The following is a 21,275-nucleotide window of genomic DNA, read 5'->3' on the forward strand; positions in this document are numbered from 1 at the left end:
TAATACGTTTATTATACGGTTACATGCCACTTTACATGAGCAGGTTGCCCATAAACTACCCACAATGCATCTCGTTTTGTGACATGTCCACTGAAGAGACTTGCAATTATTTCCCCTGGACTTCTAGTTAAGTAGTTAATTACTAAGTTATTATCCTATCCAATAATAATCAAATTCAGAGGCAATCATGTAATATATATTATATATATATATATATTATATATTTATATAGTTACAACCGGCCCTTTGAGTGCAACCTTTATGCGAATGTGGCCCGCGATGAAATTGAGTTTGACACCCCTGTATTAATGTAATGTTAACTTTCTATGCCTTAAAACATGACCAAAAAAAAGCGTCTAGATAAAAAAAAAAAAATCCCCATTTTCTTTTATCTCAAGAAAGTTCAAATAGAGTTTGAACCGAAGCAATTATCAAATGCTTCGGAGCACTTTGCTGATTGTGATTCCAGTCAGTAGAGCTGGATGCCTGCTGGCAGGTGTTTGACTCTCTACCTCTGCCTCTGTGTGAACGCCTGATTAAAATGTCTCTTGACCCGGCTGTGACCCCTCAGCTCATTGTCTGACAGTCTGCAAACAAACCACAATAATAGAAACAGAAACAGCGTTAAGAACTACCCATATATAATAATAATAAAAATGTATTTATACAGCACTTTTCATACAACACGTGCAGCTCAAAGTGATTTCCAAAAGGACACATCACAAGTTAAAAATAAACAACAAGAACTTTAAAAGGTACAAGCAGCAAAATATAACATTTTATCAGGTTAACGGACACAAGGAGATAAAAGGTATGATAATACAAATAGATTAAATAATGGTTTCTCTCTGACAGGTAAGACACTGAGTCGATGCAACAATATAAAACCCCATAAAACAAAGTGAGCAAATAGGTTAAACAGAAATACAAATAAAAAGATAATAGTAATAAAAAGGCCATCATTCTAATAAAGGTGAAACGATTAAGAAATAAAAAAGACCAACGTAAAAATAAATATTGCTATTGAAGCGTGTTAGATTAATAAAACAAGATAAAATCCTTTAAAATCTATAAAATAAATAAAACAATATAAAAGTAGGTAAATAATAAAGACTAAAAGAACATATAAGATGAACCTGCTCTTATATTCAAAGGCTCGTGGCGCCTCCTGGCACAAACACTTGTTCCTACACATCCTCCTCCACTTTGGAGCTCATTCCCTCATTCGCTCCCTCTCTGTTCTCAGATGAGTGGCTGCAGGCGACGCTGTGGATAAGTGGAGCAAGAAATACAAAGTGTGTGAGAGATAGAATCCATTTAACTCCATTCTTAACTCTCTGAAATACGTAAACACCAGGAGAAAATACTGCAACACATACTGGTTCCTCTGATCAGTCCTCAGTCCACAAACAAACATGGATGATCCACAAGCATGCTGTCATTAAAAAGTCCTTCCTGCTCAGAGGGAGGATTGTGGGTAATCCAGAGCAGTGTGTTTGACATGTGATGAGCTTCACTTGGTTCGGTTTACTTTGCTGTCAAAAGTGTGTGTTTCTTGCTTGTCTGTTTGCGCTGTGAATACATCTTGCTGCCTGGAATTTCAATGTAAAATATGACAGACATCATTTTTTTTTCATGCTCTGGTCAATTTGAAAGTTTGGGATGTGTACACACGCCTTCCTAATGTGGAGAGAAATCATAACAAATACACTGTTAGAGGTTTTTAACCCTCCTATTGTCTTCGTTTCCCCCCTTACTTTGGTGTTCACGGTCAAATGTGACCGGTCCTGTTTTAACTGCTATTACATTAACACAAAACCATTAATCATCACCAAATTTCATATAAACACCCTTTCAAACTGTACATATTGTATCAGACTACTGGTGTACATGAAAAACTGCAGTAAATATATAAAGAACAGACACTGAACATGTATTGCGTGTGCCAGGTGTGATCCATGTGGGGGGATGGGCACATAAGAGAGGGAAATGTATCAAATTGTTCTGTGTGTGTGTGTGCGTGGCCTAGCATTACTATACTTGTGGGGACCTAAATCTGTTTACACAGTCACGTGTGGGGACTCGCCTCCCTTATGGGGACAAAATGGAGGTCCCCATGAGGGGAATAATTAATTTTAGGGTGAAGACTTGGTTAGGTTTAGGTTTAGGGTAAGGTTAAGGGTTAGGGTTAGGCATGTGTTGGTTATGGTTAAGGTTAGGATAAGTCTCCAGGAAATGCATGTAAGTCAATGTAATGTCCCCTGAAGTGATGTATACATGGTATGTGTGTGTGTGTGTGTGTGTGTGTGTGTGTGTGTGTGTGTGTGTGTTTTATCTGATCCGGATGGTTACTAATTCCTTTTCTTTATGGCGGTCATTTTTGACCGGGAACACCATGGTGTTACAAAGTTGACTAAATCATCCAAAATGCAATGAAAGTGGTGATCAGCAATTGTATATGTTCAAATGTCTCCTGTGAAGGATATCATGAAGCCTTAATGCAATCGAATGTAAAACTAAAAGTTATGATTGATGAAAGTAGTAAATCGGTCAGATTTGACCCGAAAACAACAGGAGGGTTAAAACTAGCGTTGTCTCTTTGTGTCGGTAGCTTCTCCCAAATTCACCAAAAGAAAACCACAACATAAAAAACACATTAAAGAAGAATATGATATTTTGGGCTTGTTTTGCAGTTAATGATGGTATAAGACACTCAGATCCTTCAAAGAATTTCCTTTAGAAGTGCAGAAAGTATAGCTAAAGAAAATCCAATGGGAGGCTGCTTTCTGTTTTCATGGAAGAGCCTGACGACCATTCTTTTTAATTGGGCTTTCAATGTGGGGTAATTTGAGTGGTATCACTGTTCATGTTTCTGTGACATAACTCTTTCTGTTTGAAAGCACTTTCTTCATCTTGCATGAAAGGTGCTCTATAAATAAAGTGTATTATTATTATTATTATTATTATAGCTGAATTTTGGAAGTTTGCCTCCATAACACGACGTTCTAGTGGAGAGAAAACATAACTACAAGATATTTAGATGTCGATGTTACTAGCTTTGTCTTTTTGTGTCTGTAAAGCTCTCCTAAATGAACCCAAAACAAACCCCATAAAAGACACAAAAAAGGTAATCTTTGTTGTTCTTATAGCATTTAATAAAGCTTATTTGAAGATGTGAAAATAGGGTCGGAGAAGAAGGACATGATGCTGCATCTGCTGCCTGTTACACATTGAGTTTTAGACCACTTTTAATTGTTTTAATTATATTTGTAATGTAGACAATCAACTGGAGAAGTTCAAGGTGATTCTTTTAATGTTATCTTTTGTCCTCTTCACCTGCAGTGAGTTAAACATGTATTGCATTTTTACAATACCTGTTTTTAAAGGGATATTTTTTAAATGTACTCCAAACACTGAGTCAATAATTCAGCATACAATTCAGCAGCACTTATAAACTGCTCCACTTTCATTCTTAGCTATATTCTGCAGGTTTTTATTATATAGTTTATTCACAGCCTGGTTGATATCACTTTCTATGCCTTAAAACATGACAACAAATCTAACGTTAAAATAAATTGTCTGTAGATACAAAAAAAATCCCCATTTTCTTTAATTTCATGAAAGTTAAAATAGAGATTGAACCAAAGCAATTATCAAATGTCATATTTCTGTAAGGAGAATGTAAATACAATTATTATATATTATTATATTTTGTATAAATGCAAAACATGAAGTTAATTATGATATTTATTAATCCCCTCGTAGCAGAATCAGAGCACTTATATAACTTTCTCCCTCCCGATCACGGAGCTTTTCCCCGGCACACATCCTCACTCATAGCAGGAGAAAGGGCGGGAGGAAGGACACGATAATAATGGCATTTCTCCAGTTCTCTTTACAAACAAAGTGGGAAATCAATAGTCCAAAAAAGGTTGATTTTGACATTTTAAAATCATTTTTTTATTTCATAGACCAAACTGTCAGCGTTGTGAAAAGAGATCTGCTTTGACTTCTGACTTCACACACATACAATTAATACAAATGAATACATTAATTAACATAAAATAAACAATGTTATTGAGACACATAGGTTGGAAATCAAGGGCTACTGTGCAGTGAATTCAAATACATTGGCACACACATCCCTCCTTTTTCTTCCCATTTTGAGTTAGTTTAATACACGTACAAATTCCAAAATAGTTCAATACTATCACGTTAATAATCCAGAGCCTCTTAATCTGAATGTAACTAACTTGCAAATTAATTAAATCAGTTAAATGTGAATTTGATTGTTAGCATTGATTAATTTGTCCTTGACTTTCTCAATAGAGATTAAGTTAATATTGTTTTGGTGAATTACTTCGGCCGTGATAATAATAATGGTGTTGTGTAAATTGGATTTGGCGACGGCCCGTTGTACACATTTTATAAAAACATAACAAAATAAAACTGTATCCCCCCCCCCCCCCATTTCACGGTGAATTTAAGGATTTTCTGCCTTCGCTCTGTGTTTTCCGGCAGACCCTTTGCCGGGAATAAATAAAACCTCAGTCTGAATGTGACCAATGTTTCTGAGATAACAAAGTGAAGTTATCCAGTTCGCTCTGCACCCAAAACACGAGTTGATTAAGACGCCAAAAGAAATAAGATGGGTTACATTTAAACTTTGAACTAACTTAAAAAACTAAGAACAGTTCAGAGGAACTCAACATAATAAAGGTATCTAAAACCTTTGGGGGAAATGTAAGTTCACACGACTTAATCTTTTTAATTATCTTGTACATTTGGGTTGACAGTGATGTATTCTGTAACAGTGAGGAATACAATCCTATAACATCTCCTTTAAAACCACAAAAAAATCATATAGGAGAAGTTTTAAGGTGTTATCTTATAATTAAATATGTTGCCTTCTTTACCCGTAGTGAGATATATATTTGTTGTTGATTTTTAAATTTTAAAACATGCTAAAAAGTATTGATTGAGAATTTAGTGAAATATTCAAAATGCCCTCTTGCAAGAAAAAGAAAAGAAAAATTAACCATGTTATATCAAATGTCATGTTAATGTAAGGTAAATTAATACAAATAAGCGTATTTTTATGATATGTTGTTATATTATTATGTAAGAATTATTTTCATATTTGAACATAACATTTCAGACAACTTGAAATCCAAAATTAAGTGTCCTAAACATCTGAGGAAGATTCATGTAGACATCTCCATTGTGACTTTTCCTCACCCTTCCTCTAACTGAGATGCTAGCAGTAAAAGTGAAAAATAAGGTACACAGAGCTCTTATAACACTATTAATACAACACTGCAAAAACACCCTTTTAAAAAGTCCTGCTTTCAATACTTAATTTTGGTAAAAGTAGATTAACAAATTAACACATGTGGTTTTAACTTGAAGCGCTCCGTCCGTCTAAATGTGGGTCGACGCAGCAGGAAAACTCTCGTTCATCTATATGATAAAGAGCTGTGAGGGCTTTTTGTAAGTAATTTAAGTTTTAAATTAATAACTATTATATAAGTTTTAGTAATATATCTATTAGAGTGTGTGATGGTGTTACTGTGAGAGAGTCTCGTCCATCACACACACACACACACACACACACACACACACACACACACACACACACACACACACACACACACACACACACACACACACACACACACACACACACACACACACACACACACACACACACACACACACACACACACACACACACACACACACACACACACACACACACACACACACACACACACACACACACCACACACACACACACACACACACACACACACACACACACACACACCACACACACACACACACACACACACACAGCCTCTAAATTACTACTGAGTCTCTCTTAACCCCCCTATACACTTTGGTATGGAGTTTTATTTCATTTGAACACATTTGCATTTGCCAAAGACTAAGTTAAAGATATCTATATTTTTGATTGTCTGTTTTGTCGTTTTTTTGCGGGTTTTGCTATATTAATTCTGTCTCTAATGTGTTGTTATGTATTATCTTGTGACATTTGAGAATAAAAACAATTACAAATAATAATAAATGAATGAATACATTTCACTGTTATCACTATTCACTGTTTTATATATTTAATATGACTTTATTACATAATCTATTATGCCCATTCACTGACTGGGTCAGACTGTTCAGCTGTAGCTGCTCATGATGCTTGACGCCATCTACAGTGTTCACAACATCTACCTTCTGATTTGATTTGATTCTTCAGAGAAAACCCTCCGCGGAGCTCTGGTGGAGCTTTTCTTCTCGGTGAAGGACAGCTTTAATAAAAAATCTCTGAATGCATCTAGACTTTGTAAAGCTGCAGCATTTTTACTGGGTCAGTGTGAAGCTCCACAGAGAAGCAGCGATAAACAAACCCAAAGCATGCAGCCTCGTGCCGCTTTCTCTCAGAGGAGAAACACGTGTAAACAAAATGAGAGATGAAACATTAGTTACCCCCCCCATTGATACTATTGTGTCCCAACATTATGTTTTGGGGGTTTAAAGGTTGCAGTAAAACTAAGAGAAGAGGCGAGAACTGTGTGTTCCTGACAACTCCCCGAACAGAGATGTGCTGACAGTCGTGCGGCTTGAAATGTAAATAGGTTGAGCATTAGTATTCATCCTAAAGTCTGTTTTTGTGGCTGTGCATGTGTGTGTGTGTGTGTGTGTGTGTATTTAAATAGGGGGGGTAACAGTGGGGAATTGCAGTATTTGATCAGACTCCCCTTGGTTTAGTGTGAATCTCAGTAGCACGAGTTCATCTGCGGGGCACACTGCGCTGAGCACATCGTTGCAGTGTTTGTCAGATTTTGGGCATCATGCATATGTGTGTGTCTGTGTGTGTGTGTGTGTTTGTGTGTCTGTGTGTTTGTGTGTGTGTGTGACAGTGTTAGTTTGGGAGCTTCAGCATCTGTCTTCTTACATATATAGCGCTTCTCTATCCCACACATTCAATACAGCAGAAATCATGCAAACACTAAGCCGTGAAAACTCCTACGCACCCAAGTTAGCTATAGGAGTGTGTGTGTGTGTGTGTGTGTGTGTTTCCAGGGCTCTTTGTCTGTCACATTCACCGGTAGGTGAACCCTTGTCCCTGAAAATCCAAATGACACACTAAACTGTTCTTGTCACCCATAAATCCAGGCAATTATCCTGACACACACACCCACACACACACACACACACACACACACACACACACACACACACACACATCACACACACACAACACACACACACACACACACACACACACACACACACACACACACACACACACACACACACACACACACACACACACACACACACACACACACACACACACACACACACACACACACACACCAGCATTCCCAATGTATGTGTGCCAGTGTGTTAATCTGGCAACCTTTCATGCCTGTTGGCAGGAGTGAGGAAGAACGAAGAGGAGGAGTGGGGAGTTGTGGGAGTTTTTTGAAGCTCAAGGCCAGACGTGATCCGTAGCGCTTCTATAAATCCTTTAAAACTCTTCAAATAAATTCAACAGAAAAATGTATCAAAGCCCCAACACCGCTTCAAACTTCAGAATGTGTTCATGCGTCAAATTATTTAGATCTTTTGCAGATTCATCAAACACAAAGTCAAAAGTTTGTTTTATTCCCTTTATCTATTTTCCACGTCTGATAATTCAACAGGTTCAAGACGAGATAACGCTGATGATATTGCCAAGATTGTTTTCTCCAACTTCACAAAGCTCCTCTAAAGTCACAATAGAAATCAAACTTGTTTCATATTGTACAACCCATATTTAAAGTATTGATATGGTAGGTTAAAAAGTTTTCTTTATTTGTGAATCTATGAACTGAGGGTATTTCTCGATGTCGAGTACGCTTGCTTGGTAGCACATGTCTTCCGAGTCGCTTGCTTCAGAAGCGAGGCAAGAATACTTCCTGGCATTCGGAAAACGAAGAGTGGAACAGGCGAGCAAGTGTGCAGGTGTGCGTCATACGAGTGGCCCCGCCTTACATTGTCCGCCACAGATTTGGGGAAATTGGTCCGTGCGCAAAGTATTGTGGGGATTTTAAGACCGCGGAGTCTACACATGTGCAGCCTCGAAATGTCTCCAAACTAAGTACGCCGGGCTCGGTAGAATTCCAAGTAAGCTGGACATTGGAACAGTCCTTCGGCGGCACTCGGTGATGTAGTATGCTTGAAATAGTGGCTCTGGAGCAGCCTTCCTCGACATGGAGACTCTGTGATATCTAGATGAATCGCTCTGTTAGTTAATAAAGACCGCCAAAATAAAACGTTTCGTCAGTGTTGTTGGTAGGATTGGTCCAACAAACTCAGTGTTGATTGTCCTGTGTGATCAGATATGAATCACAGCGCAGAGAAATGTCCGGTCCAATGGAACAACAACATCATAAATCAGTTTAGTAATCATGAAGAGCATGTTGTCTCCTGATATGGAGCCATTATGTCCATCTATAACAAGGCTTAGTTGAATACTCGATTCTGATTTGGACATTCCAGAGTTCTGTTCATTCTCGCTAACAGACCGTTGCTAAGGAGAACAGACCGTTGCTAGGAGGATCAAGGGACTAAGTGCAGTCGTATCAATTTGCAGAAAGAAGTCTGGTCAAATTTAAATGTTCCTTGTATGTCGTCTTATTATTTGAACATGTTGCAAATGGAGATGCAAGAAAAACTCCAAACTTGATCTGACAATAAAGCATGGACTTTGTTTAGTTTGAGGTAATCAAATCGAGGCAGCCCAACTGCGAGGTAAAATGATTGTTTTTGTCAAAGGACTCTGGTGGCTTTTAAGAGGGCGTAGAAAAACAGGTTTAGTTCCCAACTGGAAAGAGCTTACAGCACGGTACAGCTGTAAAAATATAGTTTGTTTTGTTAGATTAGCCGTTAATTAAGGTGATTAACACATGTGCCCTTTTTACTTTAACAACATTTACTAAGAAGTATGATGACCAAAGGAGGGACAACTGGAATAAGTTCTGGGGATGGAGACTCTCTATTTAATTCTGATTTGATTCATGATTTAAACTTAAAGGTCACCTATCATAGTATTTTTAGGCAATATTTAGCACAGGTCTCAGATATATAAAAACAGATCACCCATTGTTGCCATGCCTCATATCCCTCTATTTCACTTCCTGTTACTAAAGTATTGATTCTGGGTATAAAGCTTTTAAAAAAAAAGAAAAAAAAAAGTATATAATATAAAAAAAGAGGGGGCGGAGCTTATGCGGGAGAATTCTACCAGCAGATACTGCCATGATGAAACGCCATATCATGTTCCCAACCACATCAAGGATTATCTCTGAAACAGTAATGAGCTAAAAGGCTTTCTCCCTTGCCGGTTTACCACAAGGTGAGTTCCTTTTTATATCCTGCTTCTTCACACACTCTGAGTGTTAGCATGCTTGCTAATGTAAACGAAGACCATATTACCAAACACGTCGCGCATTGTTTCTGATAGCAACTTTCTGATAGGGCCATGGGTCCGCATTTCCGATATTACGTCATATCGGACGCAAATCTGGATCAGTTCCGTTGTACCCCCGTTTTTAGAGATGTGGGTATGGAGGAAAAGAGAGAGTGTTTTGTTTTCTGACATGTGTGTCCCCGACACACCGGGGACACATATTTATGTATAAAAGACATCAAAAAGTGCATTTTGCATGACAGGTCCCCTTTAAGTCTGGGTCTGAGGTGAGTCTTGTGGTTGTATTGATCCTTCTTTTTCCTGTCCGAGAGCAGATGGTAAAATGGGTAACAACTCTTGACTTGTCAAGACCAAATTCCATCTTCCTTAAAGGAAAGTGTCAGTAGTTCGCAAAAAAATCTGCTGCAGGACAATTAATTATTGACGTTGGATGTCTATTCTTTCACACACAGTGACGTCACAGCTACCCACAATGCAACGCGCGCCATATATTTTTTTATAAAGACGCCATTTTTCTGGAGGTGCAAAAATCCTGGCAATGCAAATATAAACAGCTAGCTTATGTAGCCAGGCAGAGCGCACTAGGTTTTTTTTCTGAATTAACGACCGAAGAAATCGCTGCATGTCTTCGGATTACATCTCTGGACTTGAGGGGTGTGCTCTAGGTCATTACCAGCGTAAACTAGAGCTGTGTGGGTTGTTGGATGTACAATGTATGGAATTACGACCCTCAAAAGTGGCCTTCGGTCGATTTTGGCATCTACGTCTATCTTCTGGAAACACCAGGTGAATACCCCACTTGTCACAATAATATTATCATGCCAATGCATATATGTGGTATTTTAGAGTTGACTATATTGATTAAGGCAATCGACTATGATATTCTGTATGCACCTCGCGTTAAATGGTTGATACCGGAAGTACGGTGTCGCCCTCGGCCCAAAACCCGTATGTGTGTGTGAAAGAATTGTCCAACATTTTCAAAAATCGATATAGCAAGTCTTTTACAGTCAGGTTTCTGATGGACAGGCTCTCCTCTCTGAAGATGTCTATCATTGGTTTACAGCTGGAGTCTGACCTTGTGGATTGCAGGCAGTCACAGATGTTGTTTCTGCTCATAGTGACAGTGAACAGGTATGAACAGCAGCACATGCCCAGAGATTTTGAAGTTGTCGAACCAAAGATGTCTGCAAGATTTTTCAGCCATTCTGTCACGGTGACAGCACATATGAAGAAGTGTCACACAGTGTGGGGAAGTCTCGTTGTGTTCCCCTCAGCCAGGAAAATTCCCGAAGTTACCCGTTTTATGAATCCCCAGCTTGGAGTTGCAGGTAAAGACAGTTCCAGGGATTGGTGATGTCAAACAGAAATTCAACCTGGGACATGGACTTGTGAGCTTTCATGAACATAAACAGTTCCTCGTCTTTGTTTAATTTCTGACTGGAACTACTGTTGGCTGCTTATTTGCATGTATTTGATATAAAACTCTCCAGACTCAAACACTGTGCATCGTTAAACTGCAGTATTTGGCCCACTGGTAATCCAGTATTTATATAAACATGTATTGATATTGGGCATCTTTTTATCACATCACTCATCTTACTCCAGGTAGCTTAATAAAAAGGTAAAACCAAAGGATTAACAACTTAAAAAAGATATGACTACTCTTCTCTTGCTCTTCCTCTCCTTACACATTTCTCTGGTTATCCTTACTTGTAAATGATAGCTTTTAAGCCATTAGCTTGCCATCTATGCAGTAAACCTTTAAAAAAGTCCCTATATCAACAACCCTTTAGCACTGCCTGAATAGAGTGGTGTAAAGATCCCGTATTTTAGCATAGGGCTCCCTTTCACAAAAAGGAATGGGGTTTTTCCATTGGATTTGGGAATATGACAATAAATAAACTCTGTGGCCATCACACGTTTATGCAATTTTAGTGTTTTGTTCAGCAGGATAATCTCCCCGTACTAACATCACTTAAATGCAATTGGCATAAAGAAAAAGCAAACGTTAGGCTATAAACAAGCTACATCACAGCAGAGTCCTGCATCGGGTCGGGTACCCGCGGGATATTTTTTCAAACGCTTTTTTCCGGGTTCGGTTCTGGGTAAAACAGAGATGATGCGGGTCGGGTCGCGGGTGTTGCATAATAAATATATTAAAATAATAATAATTTAGTTTAATGTTTAAATCCTCAGACCTCTCCCCCGCGGGACCGCGCATAATCATAACCTCTGCAGCGCATCAATCTGCTGCTGAGCGCGCCACATTCGAAATGGCTGAGGTGAAGCTCTCTAGCGGACAATACAGCATTTTCAATAACACTTCCTCCAGAGCGAAATCCAACGTCTGGGAGGCTTTTGGTTCCTAGATGGAGAAAATAACCAACATCCCACGCTTTTTGAGACAAATATGCAACTGCGTGTGTTAATAATTGCACGTTTTCACTGCTCATATATATGCGGGTTCGGGTCGGGTTGCGGATCTTGTGCCGACGGGTCGGGTCGCGGAACTAATTGGCCATATGTGCGGGTAGCGGTGCGGGTTCGGTATTGCATGTCGCAGGTGCGGGGTGGGAGCGGGTCTTGAAAATCAGACCCGTGCAGGACTCTGCATCACAGTCACACGCGTTTCACCTCCGCTAAGCTAAAGGCGGCTAATGTTCGGTTTAGTCGTTTATTTAGGCTGGAGCCACACGAGGACGATAACGCAAACGGACCGCAATCGTTATCAAAAAAATCTTCCGTCCACACGCAACAGGCACCAGAAACGTGTCCGTTCACAAGAGACCGCTCGAAAGCGCTGGAGACGCTGTAGTACATATGCCAGGCCTGTAAGTGGCGCTGTACTTCAGCACGAGACCGCTCGAAAGCGCTGGAGATGCTGTAGTACGGTCTTGTGTGAACGGACACGTTTCTGGTGCCTGTTGCGTGTGGACAGAAGACTTTTTTGATAACGATTGCGGTCCGCCTTAGTCACTTGTTACAACCGCTGTTTTAATGACACATAGAAGCTTCAGACATTCACGAGTGGAGTATTTACTGATGTATTTTATGTAGTACAACACAACCTGAAAATCTCTTCAACGTGTTTTAACAACCAACCTTAGTTCAGGCTTCTAACTAAAAACCAATCACCGATGACGAGGGAAATGCTGACTCATTCCCGGGTTTCCTTGCTCGTTTCTGCACCACTCTGTTTTTAAAGGATTTACATTTTCATTGTACCGTTTCATGCTGTGACTGGGCCTTGATCGTCTCTCTCCAGACTTTGAGAATTCCCTCTCTGCTCATTAGTTCATACTAAAGATGCAATAATAAAATATTCATTTGCTGAGTAATTTCCTAAACATCTGCGCCAGCAATAGCAAACGTTACTCAAACAGAAGGCAGCACAACTCTCACAACTGAATCTACTTTCAGCGGTGGATTAGTACACTTTTAGAGCTTTAGTGAGGATTTAGGCAGCATGTTAAATGTGGGATCAAGTCAAAATGAACTACAGTGTGTGTGTGTGTGTGTGTATTAAGGACCTCATCACCCTGCTCATTTATCTGTTATTTCGGACAAAAATAGGAGCTCTATCCCATGGAAGAAGAACAAATATCACACACTCGTAATCGACAGTAATGCATTTAAGCCAGGGGAATCTTTTTCATCTCAAGGGCCTGTGCAAAGAAAAGGCAACCTCTTAATCCAGATATTTTACCATGACTCGCGCACGCATGCATGTGCACGGTTGTGGCATGACCACCAAAACAGAAAGATATGGACACAAGATGTGTGCAAATGTATTTAGTTTCCTATGTGAACATGATTTAAGTGGGGGGGGGACCTAACCTCCTCTAGGGGGGTCCGGGGGCATGCTCCCCTGGGAAGATTTTTTTTAAAATGTTGAAGTTAAAAGCATCAATCTGGTGCTTTGAGAGCAACATGAAGAGATCTATGGATACATCTCTCAACACCCATATGAAACAGAACTGGAAGCAGATTCTATTTTTCTTTATGGATATTTTACAAATCACTCCTTTTTCAAACTGTATTCTTGTTTATTAACAACTGTTTTTTACTGTCATATAGTATTTTACACCTGTTTACTTTATTCTCTTCTTTTTTTATAACTATAATGATCATATAAAGATGTGCCTTTACCTCCCTGGTTGGAGAAAAAGCTTCTTATATTTGTTAGCATAGCTAGCTAACCAGATGCTAATAACAACAAAGTTATTGACTGTATGATCAGTATGACAGATGAACAGATCGCCAATGGGCTTTCATCTAAAGACACAGCCACAAAACTGCAGCATGGGCACTGCCATTTCTGAAGTGGCGGAGCGACGTTCTGGTGCTCTCCGGCAGAACTACACCCCTGTCAGGCGAGACATATACCACGTGAGAGAGCAATACCATGTTCTCGCGGTCCGTATACGGCCCGGAGGCCGGAGGTTCCCCACCCCTGATTTAAGCCTTTGAAGGCCTACCTATCATTGTGTGTAGAGATGTCCCGATCCGATCACGTGATCGGGGATAGGAGACGATCACGTGATTTTCAAAAGATCGGAATCGGGAGAAACAAATCGGGGATAGGGCATTTTTTTTTTTTTTATTAAATATTTTTATTATTTTATTTAATGTTACAAAACAAAAATGACCATGTTCACGTCTTAAAGTCATCCTGAGGACTTAGTTTTGGTTTAAAATTACACAACATCATGTATGTGTTGCTTCTTTTGGGCTTGTTTTCAGACCTGGTTGCTTATGTCTCTCAAATCTGGCAACAGAGTGGGCGCAGTGTCTAATAGTAGCAGCAAGCTAACGAGAGGCTACGTTCAGCTGGTGACTCGGGAGTCGGGACAGAGAAAATGTCAGGAGTTTGGAAGTATTATCAAATTGAAAGCGAAGGCAGTGTAACAGCCAGATGCAATGTTTGCAAGAAGGAGGTTCCGCGTGGTGGAAAGAACAGAGCTACGTTCAACACGACCAATCTAATACGCCACCTGAGAAACAAACACCAACAACAACACGACGAGTACACAGCGGCCACTCAGGGAACGGCACTGAAACAACCGACACTTTCAGAGGCTTTCAAAAGGAAAGAGAAACTGCCCCAGAACAGTGAAAAGGCCAAAAAAATAACAGCAAGATAGCTGAATTCATCTCGTTAGATGACCAGCCGTTATCCGTTACCTTTTTTGTCTCTTAATGCATTGCATAAAGATCGGATCGGGAAAAATCGGTATCGGCAGATTGTCAAAATCAAATGATCGGAATCGGATCGGGAGCAAAAAAAGGTGATCGGGACATCCCTAATTGTGTGTGTGTGTGTGTGTGTGTTTGTGTGCGTGTGTGTGTGTGTATGTATGTATGTATGTATGTATGTCAGGGTCGGCGTCATGGGGGGTCATTCGCGGGCCATGCCCCCCCAAATGAGTCACTGTGCCCCCCCAACGCAGGGTGGGCAAGCCTTGTCACTTTGCCGATTTTTTCTTTTTTTTATCATATAGGCTAAGTGAAAACGTTTCCACTAAAGGTTTTTTGTGTGAAATACATCAGAAATAAATAATACAAATATAAAACACAGCCTGAGGTGTGCTCACTGCTGCTCTCTGATTGGTGTACTGTGTTGCTTGACCAATGACCCCCGACCTTTTTTTTGTTATCATTACGTGGCTGAGTGTTTAGATGAAAGCCCAGTGGCGATCTGTTAATCTGTTACACTGATTATACAGTAAAGCCATCAAAATAATATGATATACAGTACAGTACAAGTACATGGGTCTCTGTGTTGCATTCAAGCTCTGTGTGTGTGTGGCACGAGCGCATTTTGTGAGTGCGGTAGCGGGCACCTAGTTAGGATGCCACCTGGGCGCCTCCCTAGGGAGGTGTTCCAGGCACGTCCAGCTGGGAAGAGACCAAGGGGTAGACCTAGGACCAGGTGGAGGGATTATATCTCTTCGCTGGCCTGGGAGCGCCTTGGGATCCCCCAGTCAGAGCTGGTTGATGTCGCCAGGGAAAAGAAAGTTTGGGGCTCTCTGCTGGAACTGCTACCCCCGCGACCCGACCACGGATAAGCGGGAGAAGATGGATGGATGGAGCGGTAACGTGGAATGTTGTGGTTAGCATCTGGTTAGCTAGCTATGCTAACGGATATAAAGGGCTGTTTCTACACCAAGGTGGAGGACAGTCCTCTCCTGTCAGACTGAGAGGATCTTATAACCTCAGCTCAGTGAGGTAAGGACTCTCTCAGTGTTTAGATAGTTCACTTTAGTGTAAGTTATCTCAGTGGGTCTCAAACGGTTTGGTCACCATTTATGTAAGTATTTTCGAGGAATACCTTTATATGATTATAGTTATTAAAGAGAGAATAAATGAAAAACGGGTATGAAATACTATAGGACAGTAACACAAGAATACAGTTTAAAAGGGGAATGATTAGTGAAATATCCATAAAGAAAAAGTAAATCTGTGTACAGTTCTGTTTCATATGGATGCTGAGAGGTGTAGGCTATCCATAGATCTCTTCACTTTGCTCTCAAAGTGCACCAGATTGATGCATTTAACTTCAATATTTTAAAAATAATCTTCCCGGGGGAGCATGCCCCCAGACCCTCCTAGAGGAGGTTAGGTCCACCCCCACCTAAAACATGTTCACATGGATAGGATACTAAATACATTTGCACACTTTTTATATGATGGCCTATGTCCATATCAAATCAAATCAAGTTTTATTTATATAGCACATTTTTCAACGATTTTTGGTCGAGCCAAAGTGCTGTATATACAGTATAATAGAAAAATAACCTACAGTAAAGACACTTTACAGCAAATACAACAGCACAGTTTGTGCAGAATATCAGTATGAGAAAACGACACCCTCTGTCCTTATATGTTTCTGTTTTGGTGGTCGTGCCAGCCACAACCGTGCATGTATGCACAAGTCATAGGTGCACTATACAATAGCACTACACCCTGCAATGTGTGTGAAAGACAATAGACTTTACAGCATGTTTTTTAAAATTGAAGTTGCGTTGGTGTTTGTGTGTTGGTTGTTGACGGCAGTGTGTGCCCCCCCTTGGTAAATGATTGCCCCCCCATTCGAGTTGTTCTAGAGCCGACCCTGATGTATGTATGTGTGTGTGTGTGTGTGTGTGTGTGTGTGTGTATGTATGTATGTGTGTTTGTGTGCGTGTGTGTGTGTGTGTTTGTGTGTGTAGTACAGATGCCGACAACTTCATAGCATCCACCTTTCTATGATTGATCAAATCAATTGTGTTACAATTCAGCATCTTTGTCAACCTGGGCAGATGGCAACGGAGACTTCTGACATTCCAGATTGAGGGTAAACAGAGTCGGTTAGCCCGGTGTGTGTGTGTGTGTGTGTGTGTGTGTGTGTGTGTGTGTGTGTGAAAAGAGAGCAGCGAGCATGTAACCCAGCTCTGGTTCCTCTTGATGCTGCGTGTCTCCTCCCCCCCTCCCATGGTGAGGAGCTCATCATCAGAATAGCACTCTCCTCTTTTTTTTTTTTTCTAACTCCCTTTTTCTCCACACTTGTTGAGAAGCTGTCATCTCTTTCTCTCTCCCTCCCTCTCTCTTTCCTCCCTCTGTCATCTTTCCAGCGTGGCTGCAGGGGCGGATCAAAGCCTGGTGGAGGCGGAGGGAGATGGGGGGGGGGGGGGGAGAGTGTATAGTGAGAAGAAGAGCGGGGAGTATTTCTGTTTTTAGGGGTGAAAGAGAGGACAGGGAGGCTCTGTGACACACATACAAAACCCCCGCTGAAATATGCTGCTATAAGGAGCTGAGATTTGAGCTGCTGCTGCTGCTGCTGCTGCTGCTGCTGCTGTAACACAGATGCATGCGCACAGACAGAAGACAACACAATTACAAATACATATTGATGATGCACACACAATGCGCTGCGTATCGATATCACATCAAAAACCAGTACGTAGGATAAAGAAAACAGCTGATCCTGTGAGAAGGGTTATATCAGCACTTCTCTAGAACAAGTTATCATTACAGGTCTGCTGAAACACACACACACACACACACACACACACACACACCACACACACACACACACACACACACACACACACACACACACACACACACACACACACACACACACACACACACACACACACACACACACACACACACAGAGCATGTCTGTAATGATGTCTTTCTTATGCTCCCACATGTAGTGCAGGTTGTACTTTCTGCCACAAGGTGACAGCGTTGGATGATTTAATCGCACACTTTTAAATGACATTGTCACAGATTGAGCCGGTGAATCACCTTGTTACTCTGTGATCGCTGACACTATTTATAAATGTCTTACAGACAGGGATTTATTAGATTGTACTTTGTTGATACCAACAATGGGAAAGGGTTTTGGGACAGCAGCATGTTTACAAGGCTTTGCACATGAGTTCAAGATATAAATAAATACAACAGTAGGAAGAAAATATAATACAATGATTTAAAGATGTTAATATTACAGTTAATTTACAACAATATATATATTTATATATGTTTACTTTCTTATATATGATGCATTTGTTATTCAAGTAATTCTAGTCTTTAAATCAGTAAACCTACATTTCCTTAAAAGATCAAATACAAAATCTATTTAAGTTCATAATAATAATAATAATAATAATAATAATAATAATTATAAAGCTAACAATATAATAATAAAATAATACAAAATAATGTAATATGTTATATATGATTTACAACAGGTACAATAGGTAAACAAGACAAAGTTGAACTTGAGAAGAGGATAAGAAAGGGACCGTCCTTTTAGAAGCTATTTGTTGCACATACTAAAATAATTGTTTTCACATTTTGCACCTGGCTGCCTTTATCTACTTTATTGTTATCTTACTAAACCATGCTATGAGTCCAAAGGTTAAAACATACTCAATTTTCTTTCATTTATTTTTTACATTGAACCTTATCATATTAAGTCCTTGTCAGTGATTGTTCCCATGGTACTCGTAACTTTCCACAACGTCCACATTTTGTCCTCTGATGATGGAGTCCGTTATGTTCTCTGCAAATCAATGACCACTTAATTTGTTTTAGTGACATTCATCTTCAAGTATAAAGCTCATCAGTTCAGGCAGTCCTCTACTTCAGGGCCGTGTCCACACAAGGACAGTCATCCACAAGCGTAATGATGTGCCTGTCTCCATGCTGACTCCATCGCAACCTCCTCTCAATGCAAATACATTTAAGTCTGTCTTGAAGGACCAGTGTGTAGGGTCATGTGGCGTATAGCTGTGATGTTGCAGATAACCAATGTGTTTGTTATAGAACAGGGGTGTCAAACTCAAGGCCCGGGGTCCAAATCCGGCCCTCGACTTCATTTCATGTGGCCCGCAAGAGCTTGCAAAGAATATAATATGTTTGTTATATGGTTACATGCCACTTTACGGAAGCACGTTGCACATAAACTACATGTCCCACAATGCATCTCGTTTTGTGACACACTGAAGAGACTTGCAATTATTTGCCCTGGACTTCTGCTTTCAGACGTAGTTAATTACTAAGTTATTATCCTATCCGATAATAATCCAATGCAGAGGCAATAATGTAATATAATACATTATATATACACATTATATATTTATATATGCATATTTATATAGTTACAACCGGCAACCATAATGTTGATTTGGCCCGCGATGAAATTGAGTTTGACACCCCTGTTATAGAAGAACTTAAACGGCCTAACCCTAACCCTCATCACACACTCTTCATCGTGCTAAAACGTTGCTTTAGGAGAGTAGGATTGGAAAGGGCAGTAAAGTGTTCACTGCCTGCTGATGGACAGAGAGATACTCAAGCTTTATTGCACAGTAAAAATGATGAGAGGCTGCTGTGTTGAATACAGTAGCAGGTGGTGAGCTTTAGTTGCTATCACTGCAAGGACGCTGTTTGAACACCGGAGATGAAAAGTTATTTTTTAAGTTAATTGAAAATCAAGGCGACCATTAGATTGGACCATAAAATGTTACGTATCCCTTACAACATTCATGGCTATCACAGTGTTTCTCTGGCACTGGCGGTATATGGAAACATTTGAGGTGAGGTAGTGTGGTCGTCTGCCAATCGCAAGGTTGTTAGTTAAATCCCGAGCCCCTGCACTCAACATGCCGATGTGTCCCTGGGCAAGATACTTAACCCCTAGTTGCTCTCGATCGCATGTTTAGAGATCAAATGTACATGACCTCCAAACAGCTAATAAACACAAAAAGTAAGGACATGTATGTTGTGTAGATGATTTCAATGTTGTAACAATGCTTTTCGGCAATACATCTTATACCGTTGGAAAGCCTGTTGGCAAGGAGATTTGTCACCTTTTTCATGGACGCAACCTTCGTACTCAGCTCTGCTGCTCATCCCACAAATGCTTGTTCCTCACAAATGTGGTACCATTGGAAAGGTATGAAAACAGGCTTTCCAACGGTAGAAGATGTTTTGCCAAGAAGCATTGTTACCACAAAGAAATAATCTACCAAACACACATTTCCTTACTTTTTGTGTTGAGTTTAGTATAGGTGAAGGTAAAAGAAAAGTGGATGCCATCATCTTTGTAACTGTGGAGGTCTTTAAGGCAAACCGGACGTCCTTTGAACCCAAGAACTTGAACATAACTGGAGTGTCGCACCTTGAATGGTTTAGCCTCTGTATGAATGAATGGGTGAATGATAACTTATATATATGTAAAGCACTTTGAGGAGTCGTGAAAGACTGGATAAATGTTGTATTTTGTAAATTGTGTAACTTGCTGCTGTTAAATACCGTCAAACTATGTGCAATATGTGCTTTATGTGAAATATATACTTTATATACATTACATATGCCATCTTTATTAACTGTAATATATACCGGGCTGCTAAATCCTAAGATCCTAAGAACTGCTACAGGATTTGATTTGTAGATTTGATTTGTTTTTGATCTGTATTTTTGAAAATGATGTAACTGTTTTAGTTTTTATATATTTTTTTAGCATATTGTTACGGCTGCTGTCTCTGCCTGCTCGGTAACCTGTCTGGGATTGTCTGCAGCTGTGTGTGTGATTATGTAAATGAGCTGTGTGGTTGCCCCAACGTCATTGGCTGTCATCTCCTGGTCCACTTCCGAGGACACTGATTGGAGCACGCCGGGCCCGACATTGTCCAATCCCTGTGCAAGCCCAGCGCACACCTGCTGGAGAGGACTACAAAGCCTGGGAACAATTATCACTCAGGGGGCTCTGTGTTGTGAGACAGACGCCTCTAGCCTCCTGGGGGATATACTACGAAGCAGGATTTTCGCTTAGCCGGCTAAATTCAGGGAAAACTCCGGGTTTCCGGTCCTACGAAGCTGGTTCTCTTTTTAGCAGGCTAGATCTCCATGGTAACTTATGCTTAGCGACTAACCTGGGGGGGTATACTACGAAGCACGATTTTCGTTTAGCAAGATAACTTCTGGGATTTCCGGTACTACGAAGCTGGTTCACTTTTTAGCGGGCTAGATCTCCATGGTGATTTATCCTGGAACCTAGTCTGTGCTCCGAAGCAGGATAGGTTCCAGGATAAGAGATCAACTCAGCGAAAGCACCACGCCTGCTGACCAATCAGAGCTCAGAGTGCGGAGGACATACAGTTTAAACTGCCGTTGCAGGAAAGACGGCCGGCCAAAATCACCGACTGTGTGAACGTGAAAATGAATAGAACATCACCTCCCATCTTCAGAGCAATCTGACTATTATAACTATTATACTATTAGG

The 21,275-nt window shown here is 40.3% G+C and overlaps 1 long non-coding RNA gene across 3 annotated transcripts in view; it reads right to left on the minus strand.

The window, feature by feature from the left end:
* Positions 1-693: 693 nt before the first annotated feature.
* The window catches only part of LOC117559839, a 39,086-nt gene continuing 18,504 nt past the window's right edge, over positions 694-21,275 (minus strand). For 2 of the 3 annotated variants that reach the window (XR_004571062.1, XR_004571061.1), the window contains exon 4: positions 694-1,266. This is a non-coding gene — a long non-coding RNA (uncharacterized LOC117559839). Of the gene's footprint in view, positions 1,267-16,627; positions 17,135-21,275 lie in introns of those variants that run through there. The other variant, XR_004571063.1, reaches the window with a different exon arrangement.

Source organism: Gymnodraco acuticeps, unplaced genomic scaffold (genome assembly GCF_902827175.1).
Source record: "Gymnodraco acuticeps unplaced genomic scaffold, fGymAcu1.1, whole genome shotgun sequence".
NCBI classification, from domain to species: Eukaryota; Metazoa; Chordata; class Actinopteri; order Perciformes; family Bathydraconidae; genus Gymnodraco; species Gymnodraco acuticeps.